This window comes from Typopeltis vanoorti, chromosome 14 (assembly GCF_054136105.1).
Source record: "Typopeltis vanoorti isolate ZY-2024b chromosome 14, IOZ_Tvanoo_1.0, whole genome shotgun sequence".
Classification (NCBI taxonomy): Eukaryota; Metazoa; Arthropoda; class Arachnida; order Uropygi; family Thelyphonidae; genus Typopeltis; species Typopeltis vanoorti.
In genome coordinates this window covers 9622906-9643715 of record NC_143562.1, presented here as the reverse complement: position 1 = coordinate 9643715, position 20810 = coordinate 9622906, and positions in this window count along the sequence as shown.

Here is a 20810-nt window from a genome sequence, read left to right as displayed (position 1 = left end):
TAATCTTACCAGGAACACTCAGTAGGGAAATACCTCTGTAAATTTCACATTCAGTTTTATTTCCCTCTTTATATATATATCGGTACTATGAGAGCTCTACTTCAATCATCGGAATTTGTCCCTCTGTCTAGACCTTTTGAACTATGCAGTGCAGCCACTATAAGACTTTTATACCTTCATACTTTTTTTAGATATTTATTAATATAGAAGGAGATTACCCACTGAAGCATTTGTTTAATTTAGAAGAGACTAGGAAGCCAGTCTTACATATCCATCGAAGAGAAGACAGCATCTGTGTTTAAAGCCAAGAAAATCAAATGTGAACATTCCTTTTGGGAGGCAATGCTTTCGACGACTCCAAAATAGCACCTCTCATGGTGTTTCTCTCAGAAAAATCCAGGAGCACTGAAGATATGCAAAATCAAGATTACCTGTTGTGTAGAGAGAAGGAATACAAAGGTCTCATAACATCAAAGATTTTCACTGAATCTTTTTTGGGAGAATTCTACCAAGATTTCAACCGATTGTGAAAATGAGAAAATTCCTAAAATAAAGAGCCAAAAGGCTTTACTTCGGCGATGTAAATTTATTCAAATTAAGGGGATATTAAATCCCACATTATTTCAAAGCCGAATAAGAAACTCAAAGATAGAAATCAAAGCGTTTCATGCCGAATATAGCAAACTACCAAAGTTTCGGCGGATTGTAGCGTACGCTAAAGCACACGGTACCAAAGCAGGGAAACTCGTAGCAAAGGTGGGTAAAGTTCAGATCACTATTCTTGGTATTTTTCATAATGTAAAACACAAAGGATATGTATGATGTTATACATTATGATGGAAGTTCACTACCCTGACTGATTTCGAACTTTACTGAGATCTCGTCAGTGAGTAGGTAGGCCAGGTAATACTGAGATTATAGTGAAGAGAACTTATATACTTTGCTATACGAGTTGTCAAACAGGTGCATTGATAAATTACTAGAATAAAGAAACAAAAGGCGTCACTTCACTCGTATAGCAAAGTATATAAGTTCTCTTCACTATAATCTCAGTATTACCTGGTCTACCTGCTTACTGATGAGACCTCAATAAAGATCGAAACCCGTCTGGGTAGTGATTTTCCACCATAATGTATAACATCATACATCTCCTAGAAGTTGTGTTTTACATTATGGAAAATATTATTATTATTATTATTATTATTATTATTATTATTATTATTATTATTATTACGGGCGACTCCAGGGAGTCATTAGACTCATCGAGGGAGGCCCCAAATCATTTTCATCACAACTATTTGACATTCATACAGTATCTATCATACCTCGCCTTAAACTCATTCACTGTCACAGCATCCACCACAGACTCAGGGAGCGCATTCCACTCATTCACTACTCTAAAAGTAAAGAACCCAGCTCTAACACCTTTACTAACCACACTTTTGCCCAGTTTCCATGGATGTCCCCTAGTCCTCCCACAACCAGCCCTGTTCTCAAAAATATCTTCTGAATTAATTTTATAGAAACCCTTCAGTAATTTGAATGTCTCAATCATATCTCCCCTCCTCCGCCTATCAACCAATTTTTGCAACCCACAAATCCTCAACCTGTTCTCATACGGTTCATTCCACAGACCTGCTATCATCTTGGTCACTCGCCTCTGGATCCTCTCCACCTCCTCCCCATCAAGAAGAAACCTAGGTGACCAAATCTGAGCACAGTAGTCGAGATGAGGTCTTATCAAGGCTCGATACAGAGGAACAATAACCTGCTTGTCTCTGCTTGTCAACGTATTCTTCAGCAACCAAGTGATTTGATGAGCTGATTTGGCCACTTTTGCAATGTGTCCCCTAAATTTCAATTCCTTATCCACCAACACTCCTAAATCTCGTGCCTCATCAATTTCCTGGAGCACGGTTCCACCAATGCAGTAAACTGCCTCCCATCTTTTCACCCCAAAATGCATAACCTTACATTTTGCCACATTAAATTGACATCCATTCTCCCTAGCCCAGACCTCCAATCTATTCAAATCATCCTGCAAAATTTTGACATCATCTGCATTCACTATTGCCCTACCCAACTTCGCATCATCCGCAAACAAATGAACTGTTCCTCTCAGATCTTTCCTATATCATTTATGAACAAATTAAACAGCAGTGGTCCAAGAACAGATCCTTGTGGTACACCACTAGTCACAGGCCGTCCTGTGGACTCTACTCCTGAGTAAACCACTCTCTGATATCTCTCCGTCAACCACCCTCCTATCCATCTCACCAACCCTATGTCCATTCCCATATGCTGCAATATACTGATTAGAATTCCATGTGGTATCCTGTCAAAGGCCTTAGCAAGGTCCAGCAGAATCACTGTAAACCCATTACCCTTATCCAGTTCAGCCGTCACTGTGTTATAATACGTGAGCAAGTTACTGAGGCATGACCTACCCTTCACAAAACCATGCTGTCCCCGATACAGTATCCCTTTTTCTTCTATCCAATCTTGTATTTTCCTCTTGACTATTTTCTCTAAGACCTTGATAATGATTCCTGTTATGCTGATTGGCCGGTAATTTTCAACAGCAGCCTTGGAACCACCTTTGTGCAGTGGAACTATTTTCCCCTCTTTCCACCCCCTTGGGACTGACTCAGTCCTGAGGCTCAAATTAAACATAATATTCAAGGGCACTGACAATTCTTTGGCCGCTTCACGTACGACACGAGCTGGTATACCATCCAATCCCACAGATGTATTGACATTGAGCTTCTGTAATAGACTAGTTACCTCTACCTCATCCATCACAATTCCAGTATAAGCTGTTGGTTCCTCCATTTTCGCAAAGCCACCACCTGGATGATATACTCTTGCAAAGTGCTCGCTCAGTAATTCCACAACATCGACTGATTCAGTTACCTCCCTACCCTCAGCATTTTTTAAGATCATTCTACCATGAGCATTTTTCCTTTTACTTGCAACATATTGAAAAAACTGTTTGGGATTCTCTTTAGCCTGCATGGCCAATTTCCTTTCGTAATCTGCTTTTGCTTTTCTTACCACCCTTGTTACCATCCTGGCCTGAGCTTTATACTGTTCATGCACCTGATGGTCACCCTTCTCCTTAAATTCCCTCCACAATTGTTTCTTTTTTTGCAGCTCAAGCTTAATAGTGTTATTCATCCATTTAATCCCTACCTGATTTATTATTCGGACTCTTGGTATACAGTCAACCATTGCCTCCTGCAAACAGTTCTTAACCACCTCCCATGCACCATCAACATCCAGCCCTTGCAGTTTTACATGCCATGGCATTGAGCCAAGCACACACCTAAGCTTGTTATACTTACCAGCCCGGTAATTCCACATATACCCTGTCTTAATTGTAAATTCGACTCCTTTAGCCACCTCCCAAGTCATGACCTTATGGTCACTCTCACCAATTGGTGGCAACATGGTCATGTTCATTACAGCTACATTCTCAGTTGCAATTACTAGGTCCAGCACTCTCTGCCCCCTGGTATTTTCCAATACATGTTGCCGTAGATAGTTGTCTCTTAATAACTGCATAAAATCCAATTCCTTCCTCCCATGTGCCCTCTCCTCTTTCCAGTCAATGTTACCATAATTGAAATCACCCATAATAATTACCCTCCTTCCATTCATTTCTTCTATTTGCTTATGCATACTATTCCCACCATCCACTCCATCACCCGGTCTATAGCAGCACCCAATTGTATATTTTGTTCTGCTAGATTGTATCTCACACCAAACAGCCTCAAATGTGCTTTTTTCCCCATCCTGCAGTTCAACTTCTATACTCCTTGGCTGAAGCTCATCAGCTATCATCAATAACACTCCTCCCCCCTTTTTATTCACCCTGTCACTCCTGAACACGCTATACCCATCGCATTCAATCCCACTAGCTTTATCATCTTCTGTCAACCATGTTTCACTAATACCAACAACCTGTGGCCTGGAAGTGCCAACCATGGCCAAAAACTCTTCCTTCTTGTTCCTAATACTCCCGGCATTAGTGTACATGAATCACAGAAGCCCATTTGTCCCATCCCTACTTTGATGCCTTATACTAATTATCCCATTCTGATTTGTTGTGTTTCGTACTCGCCCGGGCATAATATACTCATTCATACACTTAACTGCCCCCCCCTAAAGTCTGCATATCTACTCCCCCCCTCTTAATAAATCTAGTTTCCCTGAGTCTGTACATCCACTTCCACATCATTCATCAACACTCTTTCAAGTCTCCGTACACCAACTCCATTCAAATGTAACCCATCCATCTTATATAAGTCCTTTCGCCCATCGAACTCATTCCACACATCCACAAATTCCACACCACTCTCCATGCATAACCCACGCATAAAGTCATTGGCAATTATGGCCCTCCTTCTAAATACTTCGCTGTCATACCGCGGTAAGGTACTCACCATCCTAACTCTCTCACTCTTCTCTTTTGCTACCTCAAACAACTCCCTCACATCCTCTATCATTTCCATTTTGTCCTCTTTCAAATCATTCGTTCCTGCCACTATTATCATCTCTTCCACCCTCTGTTTTTGCAGTCGAATAGATTCGCTGACGTCCTTTATGTTCGCACCCGGCTGGTACGACTTCGTTAAACTCTCAATTATTACGCCTCTTAATAGCGAATCCCCATACAGCACTCGCTCCTTCATTTTATTGACGTTTACGTACATTCTATTATTTGCCGTCACAGACTTCCGCCGGTTATTTGTCGGTACGTTCAACACACATTTTTGCATACGCTCCAGTTGTCGTTTGGCTCTGTGTATCGCGCCATTTAAACGGGCAATTTCGCTACTCGCATTTATCTCACCATTTTCATTATCGATCAAATCATCCATTCCTTCGGTGTTTCTACCTTCATTTACACTTTCAGCGACACTCTCACACATATCTGGCACTACCACGCAATTCTCTAGTACACCGCCATTTTCTACATTCTGATAAAATACTAAGAATAGTGATCTGAACTTTACCCATCTTTGCTACAAGTTGCCCTGGTATGGTTCCATGTCCTTTAGCGTACGCTACAATCCGCCGAAACTTGTATAGTTTGCTATATTCGGCATGAAACTCTTTGATTTCTATCTTTGAGTCTCTTATTCGACTTGGAAATAACGTCGGATTTAATATCCCTTAATTTGAATAAGAAAATTTCCCTTCAAAATCCTTGTCATTCTAACACATGGTTTTCCATGAAATGTTGCTAATTTTAATGAAAATATTCAGGAGTTGTTTCCCCCACTCAAAACAACGTTTCTCCTCCAACCCATAGATCGAGGTGACATTGCAACCTTTAAAGCCTAATATCCGCAGCAAACCTTGTGCAGGCTGATTAAGGATTAGTATTAGAATTCTAGCGGCAATTTAACATAAGATGGCAATTGATATCATTCGAGGTGCCGGAATGAGTTCAGTCCTTTTTGTGTGAACACTGTGTGTGTAAGAAACTTTCGCCTGAAGCTGTAAACATTGCCAGAGATTTAACGTTAGAGATTTAATGTTATCAACGCAAAGAAAACTATTTCCGAGATGTCTCGTCAGATTGGATTGAGGAGCTCAATGGAAAAAATGCGGAAGAGTTGCTTGAATCGCATCAGGAGGATCTGGTCAATGAAGCTCTTTTGGGTATGGATAAGGATATCTCTAAGGAATCTGGGTCAAGTGCTGTGAATGTTGAGCCTGTGAAAACGCTCATAACGAAGGTCATGTCTAAAATTATTATTATACGCCCACACTTCGTAGAACCAACCTTGGTTTGTGCTAAGAATAATCAATTCATGCTGAAGAGGGGAAAAAAAAACAAGGATGCATGAATTGGCCACCAAGATGTGAAGTCCAGTGCTTTATACATAAATTTTCCTACTGTTGTACAAGCAAAATATTTGCAACTAGAATTTTCATAAAAGAAAAGTTAATTTTCCGACCTACAACAATAAGCACTCATCCCACACATTGATTACCCTAATATCGGAATGGATTCTCCTTCTTTTGACATGCGCAGAAGTGTGGAATGGTCTCGTATCTGTAGGCATACAGTAAGTTGATTGACAGAGCCATGACTCTCTATTTAAAGAACATGACTGACCAAAAGTGAAAAGGAATAATGAAAACCTTCCTAAAAGCTTCAGAGAAATCTGCAATCAGAAGTTGAAAGCTGCAAATTAGGTTTCTATTGAGAGATTCTTAAAATCCAGAGATTAACCTGGTGATTAAGATCTGGTTACAATGTATTAATCTTGAAATAAATAACTATTTTCATAGTTTTATTTATATGTACTGAATATTTTATTTACTTCTCCTATGGCATAGGACCCACGCCATAATATGTATGCAAAATAGGTGCATATTTAATTAAATTACTCTTAAAAGATCGCAATATCGCTCGTTTGGAAACCCAATCTCAATTCCCCGTGTTATAGCCTACACGTTTTACGTGTTTTCGATATTCACGGCAATTCTCGAGAGCGCAATCCCCGTGAATAACGTTAGTTACCTGTATGGCGAAATTTGAAACAAATAAATAAATAAATAATCCGATCCGATCCTGTGGCTTCCTCTCTTTGAAAGGATTGCAGCTGATTACTAGAGAGATAATGACACAAGGTGGTTTCCCTTGCCTTCCTTGCTGTATTTCTATGACTGCAGCCTATGTGTTCACGGTTCTGGTTTCGCTGCTTTGCGGGATGAAAAACCACAGATAAACTCGCAGAAAAAACCCTCCTGTCCACGCCCAAGACTGGCTAACTTGGCTATGGCTGAGGAAGATCCCCAAATTCCTCACGTCATCGACGGGAATCGAACCTAGGACACTGCTTCCCCAGGCATATGGTTGCGAAGCGCAAAGCCACCAGACTAACTAAGCGGACCAAATAAATAATAAAAATAAAAAAATCAGCTAATGCCTTTTTGTTACCGCATACGAAGATTAGGCCGTTTCAGACCAATCTAAGTTTTGGGGACTGAGTAGGCAGTTCAACCTCCACTGGTGGCCAATCAGAGGTAGCTGGACCAAGACTATCACTAAATAATCGGTATGCAGTGAAGGTGGCTAGCAAGAGCCACCATCTCGTGATCCCTAACCCTTACATAATATTTTTAATGTCTGAAAATAGTGTGTCAGACGGCTTATGGAACGAAAAATCCCAGTTTCCAGGAGAAATAACCTGTTTGTCCATGCCAGAGAACGACTAACTCGGGAAGTGGTCCAGAAAAGGCTTAGAAAATGGTCCTCCAGTCGGCGACTAGAGTCTAACCAGTCTTTCGTCATCCGGTCAAGTGCTGTAGAGTGCAAACGCCACTTCTACTGAGATACAATATAGGTTAAAAGATTTTAGGAAACTAAATAAAAGGTTGGATAGTTGAAAGTTGGAAGAGGGTGGAATGTGAAGTAGTGAATGATATCTACTATATTGACAAAGATAAGTATTAAAATTAAATTTGACAAACATCGTCTGTCCAAAAAGAAACCGAACTTTTTGAAAATAGAAAAAACTAGTAGCGCCACCTGTTGTACCTTTTTGTTTTCGAAAGCGGCAACCTTCGTTAGTGTTGTGTCAATTGTTTATGACATTTGTTTCATTACAAGCCGAGTTATAGTGCCAAGAGTGATAGTGTGTTTTGACAAGCAGTTGGTCATCACGATATTCATGCTGCACATGGCTAATTCTCGCTATCAGTCGCAACAGAACTTCGAGATAAAACTCACCACCCATTTGGTCAGAGTTCTTTGGATAATGCCCTGGAATCGTAGAAACAAATCTGCATTGTCTTTACTTTTTACTTCTCCAAGCGACTTTTTTTCAGATGCCCCTCTTCTAGTGGTCTCCACTCAGCACTCTAGAGATGTGTTCGGGCTCATACTCAAATCACCACGTTTCGTCACCAGTAACAATCGTTTCAAGGAAGTTGAGTCCTTACGAGCGGTTTCAATGAGGTTCTTGCAGTGTTCAATTCGATACATTTTTTGGTCGTCGGTCAACGTGGGGGAACAAATCGCGAATTCAATTTACGAAGGCCCGAACTCTAGGTCAAAATGTCGTGCACAGTTAATTTTGGAATCCCCAATGCATCTTCAATCAATCTCAAGGACGATTTCGGGTTTTCTTTGATGAAATCAAGCAATTCTTGGATGATAACATCGCACAGTCTGGACAGTCTTTTTTTGGACGGCCCTGCTTTTCGTCGTCCTCAAGCGCCTCACGACCACTTTGAAATTGCTTAAACCACTCGTAAACTTGAGTACAGGATAAGCATTCATCACCATATGCTTTTTGAGGCATTCGGTGCGTTTCAGTAAAACGTTTACCAAGTTTACCACAAAAGTCAATCACAGCTCGCTGTTTGAATCTGATTTTCCGACCGTTCGTCAAAACACACTGTCACTGTTGACACTATAACTCTGCTTCTAATGAAACAAATCTCATAAACAGTTGACACAACATTAAGGAAGGTTGCCCCTTTCGACAACAAAAAGATACATGTGGCTCCCTAGATTCTTCTATATTCGAAAAGTTCGGTTTCTTTTTGACCAGAGGGTGTACTTAGAATTACTATTAAAATGACAAGATCTATATCACCTTTGCAAAAAATATATTACATTTAAGTGTTGAGTACCAGCTAGGTACGTTACCTAGATAAATACAGATGCTTGGCCTGTGCAGCTCATGGACAGTGGCGTTTGCAAAGAGAGGAAATCCTTAGATTATAATCTAGTCACCAAAAAGAAAATGAACTTTTCGGAGCCTTTCTTTTACCAGTTCCCGAGTTAGTCCATCTCTAGCAGAGACAAGATTTTCTCCCATAAACTCAAGAAAATCGAACAGTAGAATCCATCAGACAATAATATATAGTGTTAGTTAGGGGACTGCGAGAAGATGACATACAGTATGTTAGTTGTCTCTTCACCGGATGCTATTTACAATTAGTAGTAATATTGGGGTAGCTGTCGCTGATTGGCTGCTGGTGAAGATTGAACTGGCTACTCAATATCCAAATTAGATTTGGCAAAAATAGCTTATCTTCTCTCCATAAAGGAACAAAGGGCATTAGATAATAATGTTAAAGCTGAATTGCTTAAAATAGAACAAAATTTTATATGCAGTACTGAGCAGTTGATCTCTGCAAACTTAAGCGATATGAAAATGCATTGCCGCCAAAGTAAAAAAAAAAAAAAAAATTAAGTGACTTTTGTTAGTTTTACATTAATACTGATGACATAAAAACTTTCAACATTAAGTTTAATTATTTCGCACTGCTTTTGAGGTCCTAAATATACATCATGATCAGAGAATGCACTAAATACGCTGATGGATTCAACATTAGATTTGCAAGTTCCATCATTTTCAAAATATTATCTAAGTTGAAGGAATTAAAATAATCGAATGTGACAATGTAGCTCAGTGGAAGTGGCGCTTGAGTACTCTGCACCAACCGAAGATAGACTGACCTCCAATTGACAGCTGGAGGAAATTTTTCTAAGCCTTTCTTCGACCGCTTCCCGAGTTAGTCGATCTCTGGCAAAGGCAAGCGGGTGTTTTCTACAGTAAAACTCAAGAAAACCGACGATCGAACCCACATTATTTCAGGCCGTAACACACGCTGTTTGTGTTAAATATCAAGAAATGGCAGTACTTCTTTGCCGGTCTCTTAATTGGCGGCCGTCTATAATTAGTGATAGCCATGGACGAACTATCTCTGATTGGCTACCACTAGAGATTGAACTGCCTACTCAGTCTCCAAAATCTAGATAGGAGTAAAAGGCCTAGCCTACTCCCTATAAGGGAATAAAAGGTATTAGCTTATTATTATCATTATTATTAATTTTGTAATTTTATAATTTTCACAGCTACATACACGAGTGTTGTCATTATGTTTCAGGTTTCTTGCAAACATCGAGGCAATTCTTTTCGTTCAAGAAATGCTGCAATAAACTGGAGCATTCTTATTTCCCTTAACATATAAATGAAACATACAAAGAATGAGACTGATAGATGGAGACCACTGTAAAAAGTAAAGGGTATTCTCCAAAAATTAGATTATCCGTGAGATCACGTTAACCTCAATGAGTGACCTGAAGGAACATTTTGATACATTACTCTCGATTACTTAAAGATATTGAGCAGTGGTTTTACTAAGTGACAGGCTCACTCCATCACCAAATGTTTATCTCCCATTTGCCAGCCTGGTTGGCTGAATGGTTAGCGCATCCGCTCTCCAACCAAAAGGCTGTGGGTTCGAATCCCGCCATGGGTATGGATGTTCGTGATTGTCTGTGAAAATACTACTGGAGGTGATGGTGCACAGTAAATGGCGTTGGTGTCGATGTGCGGTTCACAGTAGTTGGTGGATTGAGTGGTGTCGACGACGAGTTGTAGAGTAGCTGCCCTCCTTCAATGAGACTTTGGACTCCTTCAAGGCGTCATGTATTTAATAATAATATTTTTTTTTTACTGTTCTTTCACATATTTACATATGTACAATGATCATCTGTTCAGTATATTATTTTACAAGGTTCAGCTCTTTGTGCTACATATAATGAGATTTAAATAATATTGATGATAACAGTTTTTTTTATATATAACAATCATAATAATAATTTACAATTATATTGTTCTGAGTTACATAAGTTGTATAATATTACATGTTGTAGTTTACTATTTTTTTTCAAGTTTGAAAAGGTGTGATTATACAACAGTATTTACACATATGCTTATACAACAGTATTTACACATATGCAATCTAAATATATTTCCTTATTCTCACATACAGTGTAAACTCATGATTTACATTTAAAAGAATTTTTTTTTTTTTACATTGCATACATTTGTTACAGTTATTATATACATTACATTTTGTTTACATATGATACATTCCTTACATTTGTTTACATGTGATATTTACATGACGTACATTGGTTTACATATTATACATACATTACATACATCGGTTTTCATGTGATACGTACATTACATGCATTTGGTTACATATGATACATCTCGGATGAGAACTAATTTCTTTGCTTTCATCCTCGAAGCTTATATGTATGTAAGCTTATCTGAGGATGACACCAGTTGGGTATTATGTATTTTATTATAATTACAGCTATTTTGCCTGCTTCAGTTTAGGAGTACCACTGTTTAAATGTCATTGGCTATTTACTCATGGATTCTTAGGGCATTATGAGTGTAGATGTACTAAAAAGTATATGTAGCCTAAGGAATAGAAAATTGCACATACCTTTTTCTGGGTGTTGTGGCTTTTCCTCTGTCTGCGATGTCGAAAACTGCAGAGTGTGTGTGTGGGGGGGGGTAGGCAGTTTGGTAGAATAAGTTAGAAAAACCCGGGTTTTTTTCGTAATATATAGAAACATATACTTTTATATAGGGTGGGGAAAAAGTGAAAGGGTTAATTTTTTAAAATAGGGAAGGGGAAAGGTGGTTGACGGGGTGTGGACCGTTTCTACACCCCGTCAACCACCTTTCCCCTTCCCTATTTTAAAAAATTAACCCTTTCACTTTTTCCCCACCCTATATAAAAGTATATGTTTCTATATATTACGAAAAAAAACCGGGTTTTTCTAACTTATTCTACCAAACTGCCTACCCCCCCCCCCCACACACACTCTGCAGTTTCCGACATCGCAGACAGAGGAAAAGCCACAACACCCAGAAAAAGGTATGTGCAATTTTCTATTCCTTAGGCTACATATACTTTTTAGTACATCTACACTCATAATGCCCTAAGAATCCATGAGTAAATAGCCAATGACATTGAAACAGGGGTACTCCTAAACTGAAACAGGCAAAATAGCTGTAATTATAATAGTTTATAAAGAGGAATAACATGGGAGTTTTCCCAGAAATAATATACATTATGTATTTTATTTTATTTTATTTTTTCTGTGTTGGGAAGCTACGAAATCTATGATTGAGAAATTCGCGCTAACGCACGCGCACACAATAACTTGGAATATATTGATGCGTCGCTGAACTGGAAGCCTGAACGAATATATTGTGTTTCATTAAGTTTGTATGGTATTTTGGGTGCTTGTTTCTTGTTCGTAGTATGTCCTTAGAGCTCTTTTCAGGCTATTGTAATTTGTAAAGTTTCTGTATTCAAACGGTAATTTGTTTATCATGTCTGGGATGTAGAAGTTTCGCGTGGCCTTTCCGTAGTGATTATTGTATTTATATGTGATATAATTAGTAGTCTGAGGTCTTGTTATACGGTATGTATTTCTAACTGTCTGTAGTGAACATCGAAATAATGTTTTAGCAAGGCTGCATAGTGACACAAATGTTTTGCATTTCTGATTTGTGTTGTAAGGCGATTCCTTATCTTATACTCAGTTTTTAAAGATGTGTTATTTGGATATCGCTTTAATTCTTTTCATAAAGCGTCCTTTCTGTGTATTTCTAGGATTAAGTTTTGTGTTATCCAAGGATTTTGTGTTGTTTTTGAACGGATTCGGACTTTCTTAGTAGCTTTCTTATATATTTCCTCCAGTGTGAGTTTAATGCTGTTGTTGTATAAGGTATCTGCTGAATCTGATGCCAGGTGTTCCCAGTCTGTTTTTCTTATTTCGTGGTTGACTATTTCTTCGTTTATTATTGTTTTCTGTTGCTTTTCTTCTCTGGGACATTGCCTGGATATTGTCTTGGCGTGCAGGTTTAGAGTAGTGAAGTAATGGTCTGCTACTTTGCACTTTATGACCGATGCAGTGTAACTATTTGGTGGTGTTCGGACGTTTATATGATCTAGACAGGAGGCAGTGATAGTATTTCCGAATATTTCTTCTCTAGTACATGATGTTATTGTTGGTATTAGATTATACATGGATAGTGTGTCTAGGTATTGTACAGTGTTGTTCTGGTTTTCATTTGCAATATTTATGTTTATGTCGCCAATTATCATTAGGTGTTCGGTTGAGCATATTTCTTGGCTTGAAAGCCAGCAGTTGAGTTCGTGCAAGAATTTTATCATGTTTAGGTTTGGTGGCCTGTAAATAGCATTTAGTATTAGGATGCTGTGTATTCGCGGTATTAATGATTTCGAGGCAGAGGGTTTCAGCATGCTCATACTGATAGGCCGTTTCTTTTGCTATTAATTTTTGTTTGATAAATATTAATATTCCACCCCCTCTTTTTGTTTGGCGGCATGATCTATGTTGTTGGAAGCCTGGAATTTGGAAAGCAGTCGCTTCGTCATTAGTTATGGATACTTCTGTAAGAATCAATATATCAATAATATCAGTGTAATTCCCCAGATAAGCCTGTAATAATAAAAAGATCCAATGTTTTCGGATCTGATGTTAATATGCCAGATTGAGAGACCTCTCGCATGTAGTGTTTTGTTTCCATGCATCAAGCGATTCGAAAGTACAATTACTGGTGTATTCTGGTTTAATTACATCTATCTGATGGTTCGCATTCATTTTTGTTGTGTTGAGATCTTATTGAACTAAGTTGGAGTCTTTTGTTTCACTCTGGCACCCTGTCTATATCTTCCGAGCTTTTTATTTGTATAGACTTTGAAGTCTGTGACTTCCTCAAGAATATTTTGCCGTCTTTGATCCATAAAAATTGATACTTTTTTTCTGTTTTTTCTTTTCTTGCTTGGTACAAAAGATTCTGATTGAAAGGTGTTAAATACTCAGATAGAAAGATTGGCGTATTGTCTTGCGATGCATTTAAATCCTTGACTACTGGTTTTTTCAGTCTGCTCGCTTTTATGAGATTGTCTCTTGTAGCCTTGCTTGTCAGACGAACTATGACTGGTGCGAGCCTTGTTTTCTGTTCTTCCTTGTAACACTGTTTAAAATAAGTTATTAAAAAATTGTCTTTTTTCTGCTGGTCTAACACACCTATCAGTCAACTTGATCCCCACTTACTTCTAACTTTTTATGCAGCACTGAAAGAATACATTTAATTCTACTGCTATAATATATATACATATATTTTTGTGAAATATATTTCATTTGCAAGAAACAAATACCAATATGTAAAAATTTTTTAAATTTTAAAGAGGGAAAATAAAATATTTTTAAAAATATTTCAGAAAAAAAATTGCAGAAATAACGACGTTATGATGCCATGTATAAGGGCTTGATCAGGCCTCATATGCACAGATTTGGTCACCAGCAGTGGCGGTCTATACATAAGCACTGCGACGCTGCAGCACCCCCCCCCCCAAGGAAAAAATGGAAATTTTAAATTTTGTTTGTATTTATAAATAATAACAATGCTTACATTATATAAATGCAATACATGTTAAAGGTTACAGTTTATGTTTCGACAGTGATTGAATAGTTAATAATTGGAATTGTTGTTCGATTAACGCTTTAGATTACGAAACGAATGCACTGCGATCTAACGCAGTGTCGATATTATCATATTCGACCAATCACCAATCGTAGTCAAACTCGCCGTATTCGTTTGCGCATGAGATCGCACGTTACAAGTCATTCCGACACTGCTCGTTTGAGTGTATCATATGCTTGCATGCGTTATTTCTGCAAGATACAAAGCTTTTAATGATGCATGGGTGAGGGTGAACAATTTTTTGCAAATCTTATTTTATTCTATTAAAATAACATATAAAATTATATTTTTCGATTATCGTTACACGAAACAAATACACTGCAATCTAACGCGGTGTCAGAATTACGAGATGGCGAAACGCAGCCATCTCGCCGATATTCATTTGAGCTTGTGATTATTACAAGCCATTCCGACACTGCTCGTTTGGACAGTGTATCGTATGCTCATGCATTATTTTTGTGATACGAAACTTTTATTATTGGTGTTTGTTTGGGGTGAGGGTGAAATATTTTTAATAAAGCAATTTTAATATGTAAATTTATTTATTAATAAATTGGTTACTGATTAGGAAAAATAATTTTTATTTTTTATTTATTTTATTTTGTATATGCAGCACTCCCACTTAAAATTTTCACTGGCTGCCACTGGTCACCAGGTTTTCGTGGTGATGAGGATATGTTAGAATAGGTCCAGAGAAGATTCACAAAGGTGATCAGTGGTCTTTGGAATGTGAAGTATGAGGACAGATTGAGAAAATGTAACCAAAGCTTCGTGAATAGAGAGGTGAATTACTGAAACATACAAGTTAGTCAGGGATTGTTATAGCATTAACATGGGAAAGGGAGGTAGAACAAGAGGCCATTGCTGGAAACTGTATGAGGGTGTGAGCAGAGGAGTGAGGAATAGGTTCTTTACATGGAGTGATTGGAGAGTGGAATGCATTGACTGAGTGTGCTGTGAATGAATCAGTTTAAGGCATGGCTGGATGAACTTTGTATGTGATAGTGGGTTCCTCCTGCGATGAGTTGTTGACTCCATGGAGGTCAGATATTAATAATAATCATTTCTCTACCTCCTAAGTTTTAATGTTTCTGTACATAAATTTCATATTATTATTATTACCCCAAACCCCATGCAGTGAGACTCATCTAGAAGGTCATTTTATCATACACACAGCTCATTATGCTGTGCCTTCAACACACTCAAATTCTCTCCAGACACCATACTCTCAGGCAAGGCATTCCAACATTCACATCTCTGCATGCAAAAAACCTGCTTCTCACTCCCTCCTCATACAGCTTCCAGGGATTAAGTCTGGTTCTCCATGATCTCCCAATGCTTATTATTATTATTCAGGTCTCCATGGAGTCAAAAGACTCATCGTGGGAGGTCCTTTCTAAGAAACATAAGTCTATGAAGACTCATCGAGGGGGGTCCCTCCTAGGAAACAGTCTATCATACCACTCCTTAAATGCATTGACTGTTCTCGCTCTCACCACTCCATCAGGCAATGCATTCCATAGTTTAGTTCAACCACCCTACATGCAAGAACCTCACCAACATTGATCCTATAACAACCCCTTACCAACTTGTAGGTCTCTATCATATCTCCACTCTTCCTCCTATCCACTACTCTGTAAATTGCATCTTCTCAACCTTTCCTCATATTCCACATAAGCAGTCAAAAACTAGCTTAGTCAGCCACTCAGGACCCTTTCCAACATCTATTCATCCTTTCTGAAAACCAAGTGACTGTATCTTGCACAGTAGTTCATGTGTGGCCTAATCAAAACTTTATACAATGGAACAAGAATCTCCCTACAAGTCAGTGTCCTCAGCATCATTCCCAGAAGTCTGTGTTATCCTCATAATAATGGCAATGTGACCCTTAAATTTGAGATCCTTATCTATCACCCCAAGATTTATTTCCTTCAACTCCGACAATATATCCCACCAAACAAATTCTACATCAATCTTTGTTTCCTAAATTTTAAAACCTTACATTTTGCAACATTGAATTTGCATCCTGATTCCCATGCTCATTCACTCAATTTATTCAATTCTTCTTGTAAGGCCACAACATCTCCTCTACTCTTCATAGTTTGTCCCAACTTTGCTTCATCTGCAAACAACTGAATATCTCCATCCAAATCTTTGCCAAAATCATTAACATACAAGTTAAACAGTAATGGTCCTAAAACAGATTGATGAGGTACACCACTTGTGACTTCCCTCTTCCAGGACATTGCTCCCCATATGCAACTTGCTAATACTTATCATATAGTCAGTCTCTGATCCAATGCACTGATCTACGATGGTGGTCTGAAAAGTTCTCTGCCTCGACTATAGATGGAAACACTATTGGCAAGATTTTGTTTTCTAAGTTGGCACATCTGTCATAAGTATCTATGTGAAATTGCAAGTCACTCTATCAAGTAGTTTGTTTTATACAGCAGTCTGAAGCAAAAGTGTTGTCTGTATCCCTTGAAACGGATAAAATTGAGTATTGTGCGGTTATAAAATTCTTCATAAAAGGTTCAACGCCAAAAGAAATTCATTCGAAGTTCATAAATGTTTAATAACATTCTTCTCCTTCATTTTCGACAATTAAGAAATGGGCTGCCGAGTTTAAAACATGGCATCTTCAAAGCTGGTACAGCCCTTGAAGATGATCTACATGAAAGACATCCAAAAAGTGTAACACCACCAGAAATCATTGATCAAGTGCACGACGAGTGTATTGGATGACCAGCGAGTCAAAATGTGTGAAATTGCTGAGTCTATAGGCATTTCAAAACATGTAGGATATGCTAATTATATGAAGAGACAACTTCAATTCAGCGACATGAACTTATTTAAGTTAAGGGATATTACATCCCGTATTGTTTCTTAGCTGAATAAGAAACTCAAAGAGTTTCATGCCGAATATACAAACTATATAAAGTTCAGCGATTCCAAGCGTAAGCAAATACCTGGATAGTGCAGCAACCGACACCCTTTAGGTAGTGCAAAAAAAATGTAGGATATATTTTGCATGAAGAATTATGAAAAAGCTTTGCACAAGATGGGTACCATGCTTGCTCACAACAGATCAAAAACACGCTCGCAAGAAATTCTCTGAAGTCCTTGGAGCATTTTAACAAGAATAAAACTGATTTTGTGCATCGATTTATTACTATGGATGAGACTTGGATTCACCATTACCCACCAGCCAAACAGCAGTCAAAACAGTGGACAGAAGCCGGCTATTCAGCACCAAAGAAGACGAAGTCAGTTCCATCAGCAGGAAAGGTCATCGCATCAGTGTTTTGGGATGCTAAAGGCATTTTATTTATTATCTTGAAAAGGGTAAAACAATAACTGCGGAATATTATTCCGCTCTTTTATCCAGACTAGACAAAAAACCTCATGAAAAAAAGACCCGGTTTGTAGAAGAAAAAATCATCTTTCCTCAGGACAATGCACCTGCCAACAATGTTTTGGCAATGGGAAAATTAAGGAATCTGCACTCTGAATTGTTGGAACATCCACCTTATTACCCACATTTGGCTCCCCTTGACTTCTATCTCTTCCCAAAACTAAAACTCTTCCTCAGTGGTCATCATTTTTCTTCGAATCAAGAGGTGATTGCAGCTGTAGAGGTGTATTTTGCCGATCTTACTGAGAACCGCTACAGGGACGAGATAATGGTGCTGGAGCATCGCCACTGGAATTAGTCTTAAAACTGTTAATTATGTTTCAAAATAAAAATAATTTTTAAATTATAAATTTGTTTGTTCATTGCTTGGCTGACAACTTTTCAGACACCACCTCATAATATCCAACCCCATCCACTCTAGTTTGGCTATCAACTTATCACGTGGTAATCTATCAAAAGCCTTTGCAAAATCTAAGTATATTACTGTGTATCCTTCTCCTGTCCAAGGAAACAGCACCTTGTTGTAATAAGTAAGTAGATTACTGAAACATGACGTCCCTTTAGCAAATCAATGAGTAGATAAAGATATCACCATTGTTGTCAACCCAATTCTGGATCCGACTTCTCACCAGCTTCTCCAACAACTTAACTACAAACACCTGACACACAGACAGGCCTATAATTTGATGCTCTAGTTCTTCCACCTCCCTTTTGGTGAAGCAGCACAATCTTGCCCTCCTTCCACTCCTTTGGAACTTGATCCAGTGCAAGACAGATATTAAAATAATATGTCAAGGCAGATATTAACTCCCTGGTACATTGAGTGGTGTTAATCACAAAAACAGATCGCATCAGAATAACAAAGAACATGTCGATAAAATGTGTTGAAACATACTTTTTGATATTTCAAAAGAGTTTTGATATTTTGAGATTCTCAGATTTCAAAGTTCTGGTTGGCTGAAGGCTCTATTCTCCGGTCTCTTTGGGTGAATTTGATATATTAGTGTCACTAAAAAGTCTGCATAACTGTTTCCCAATATTGCTAAGACTAACAAAGAGAGCCACAAGGATGTGCGCCCCAGTCTGTTAGTTGTCCATATTTTACTCAACACCTATTTTACTTAAATCTGCAAGAAAGTGGAAAAAAATAAACATTTTGCTTTTATTCATTTTTGCATACTTGTCTAAAACACAATGCAGAAAGCCTGCAAATAAGTCACAAAAGGTTGCAGTAACAATGGTTTAAACGATTTATATATGTGGTTTTCCCTTTATTATGAGTACTTATTTTCTAAGATAACTAGAATGAGAAAATGATTTACCACAAGGTTTAGCAGAATAGGTGTCTCACAACTATTAACACTTATTTTTCCCTCAAGTTACAAAAATAAAATGTATCCCACTGTATCTAACAGTTCAAAACATGCATATATAAATAATTAATCCTCTAATGCCTTTTATTTGGCAAAAGGAGTAGATGAAGTCCTTCAGCCCTTTTCTGAAGACAGAACACAGTACACAACTGCTGCATCTCGTGGCTCTAAACCTTAAGTCATGTTGATTATTGTATGTAATAGTGTAAATTGTATTTTTGTGATGCAAGATTAAAGTTCTGGGTTTCCAGGATTAAACAATTAACCCACAGGGTGAATAAAAGAAACCCATACTTGTCCATGACAGAGATGAACTAACATAGAAATTGATCAAAGAAAAACTTGAAAAGAAGTTGCAATTTTTCTTTGTGTGCAGCCTAATGCTATGGATATAAATGGCATTTCCAGAGAATTTTCACAACCAAAACTTTTGTGTTCTTCCAAAAGACAACATCTGTTATATGCATTTCCACAACTCTAAAATGAAAATGGTTTCTCATTAGTATGAACTTTTTGTGTGCTTGAAGATACAAAATTTGCAAAAATGATTTTATGAAAATTTCACAGGTGAGTTTCTCATCACTGACTCCTTGCTGTGAATTTTAAAGATTATACATATCTTCCTAATAGCTGGAGGCCTGTGTAGCACAGTGGAAGTGGCTCTTGCATCCTCTGCACTTGGTCGCTGAAAATTAGACTTCAGTTCAAGTCTAGTCGCCGACTGAAGGAACTTTTTCTAAGCCTATTTTCGACCAGTTCCCGAGTTAATCGATCGCTGGCATGTGAGGCAGGTTTTCTCTCCAAGAAACTCAGGTGTTTCATTCCGTAAACTCAGGAAAAATTGACTTAGTACCGACATTATTTCAGATAGTATCATATCCTGTTAGGGTTAGGTACCAAGAGATGGCAGCACTTGTTTGCCAGCCTCTTCATCGGTGGCTGCCTATAATTAGTAATAGACATGGGCCAGCTATCTCTGATTGGCTACTGGTGGAGACTGAACTGCCCACTTAGTCTCCAAAAGCTAGACAGGGTTTAAAGGCCTGGCCAACTCATTACAAGGGAATAAACAGCATTAGCTGATTTGATTCCTAATAGTTTACTGAATTCACAGATGTATCATACATGTTGGAGAGCCTAAAATACTGTGTATTCCATATTCCCAAATTAGAAAACAGAAATGTTTCACAACATACCTAGGTGCAATTCATTTTTCTATATTTATAAAAAAAAGAAGTAATCTTGAAAGTGGAAAAAAATTGTTAAGGCATTTTAATTATTTATGCAAATAACATTAGAAACTGGTATATGTGTAGCCCTGATTAATTCCCTTGTTTTGTGTTCTGTAAGTTAATCTGGTAACCTACATTGTATAGATCAAATATGAATCTTTTCTCAAGCCACTTCATGACTATAGTAAGCAGGATGGGTGCCAGATTACAAAGTTTAAATGTATATTTTTCAGCAAGAAAATTTTTTTGAACATAAGAAAAGAGTTGAGTAGAAGTGTTAATGAATGGAAAGGTAAATAAATCTTGGATAGTGTATGTCTATACTGGTAGGGGCTGCTATTATAAATGTAGTGAAATATAAGAATGAAAGCTGCGATGATCAGTGTGATGATCATCCTAACTAGGCTACTTGTATATAGAGGCT